Source organism: Sceloporus undulatus, chromosome 7 (genome assembly GCF_019175285.1).
Source record: "Sceloporus undulatus isolate JIND9_A2432 ecotype Alabama chromosome 7, SceUnd_v1.1, whole genome shotgun sequence".
NCBI classification, from domain to species: domain Eukaryota; kingdom Metazoa; phylum Chordata; class Lepidosauria; order Squamata; family Phrynosomatidae; genus Sceloporus; species Sceloporus undulatus.
The window spans coordinates 4,068,049-4,069,438 of NC_056528.1; positions in this window are offsets into that span (position 1 = coordinate 4,068,049).

Consider the following 1,390-nt stretch of genomic DNA (forward strand, 5'->3'; position numbering starts at 1 on the left):
AGGTTTCAGGCAAGGAGAGAAAGAGTTAAACTCACCACCAGCCTGTCCAGGAATGCCCAAATTTCCCATATGCTGCTATTAATCTCAGACAAAAAATGCATGCAGTTAACGCTATGTTTCATTTTGCCCTTAGGATTTTATTCCTATCTTTCCAGAGACCGTGGCTAAAACCACCACAATTTAGATGGAACCTAAAGAATTAGCAACCTTTATCTGAAAGGCCAAGGAACTAAACACATGGCTTCCAGGCAAGCCAGAGCTGGTTGCTTTCCATTGAATCTTTGCTGTTGCAACAAGTCCAGCAGAAACTCCTATGCTTTTGTTTCCAGTCACTGGTTGGGGCTTCAGATACTCCGTTTATTCATTTTCCATCCCCCTGAGAGCGATCTACATGTCACCTGGATCTCATAATGAAGACAGCGGTTGCCATCTCCTCTCCAATATTGCTATATTTGGCTCAACTCCACTGAGAACAAAGCAGCGATTGTGCTAAAATTAAAGGAAACTTTGATAAGATCTCTGTGAAGGCTCCTCTTTTCCAGCAGTATGGCTTGGAGTCTTTCTCTTCTGCTTCAGGGCCTGATTGAACGAATAAACGGAAGTAGTACCATGGCATAGTTGCCATCTTTTTGTGTCAGGACTCCTGTGCCTTTAACAGGTGTATCCTGTAAACATTGACCAAAGAAAGCATGCTCCAACCCACTGCTATAGTGATAAAAGCTGAAATACAGAGGCTTGTTCATCGTGATAATCCCAGTCCTAATAGTGATGCCCTGCAAAACCAAGACAGCTATGTAAATCCATTTCAGCAAACCAATTTTAGCTGTTTTCATCTCGATGCAGAGCAAGTTTTTTAAAAGGCTAATGGGTTTTAATTGCCCATTATAGAAATATACTGCTGCTGGAAAAACCCATTTCCACATTTCAGATACTGTGAGTGTAGAAGCTAACTTTAGGGAGAATATGGGATATGTGGATGGGTGAAGCTGTGCCACCATTGAATCAAAATGCTTCACCGCTTAGGATCCTAAAGACGCTTAAGAGTGGAGTCCAAGAAACAGAAAACTTGGAGTAGGAAAATAAAAGCACACAAACACAAAGCCAGTGGTAGTTTTTATTGACCTAACTTCCACTTGCAAACTTTCCAAGTTACACAGAACTTTTCAACTGTAGTAGTTTCCCATCCACCCAGTGAGCAAGTTCATTTACAAATGCAAGCTTTGATTTAACATTCCCAAAATCTAACGGCCCAAGTCAGCCTATTGTCCTTTGTAACAAAAAGAGTTACATGTTCTGCCGCCTGGTTGGGTTTTACAGAGAGGCGGGGTATAAATACATTTTATTATTATTATTATTATTATTATTATTATTATTATTATTATTATTATTA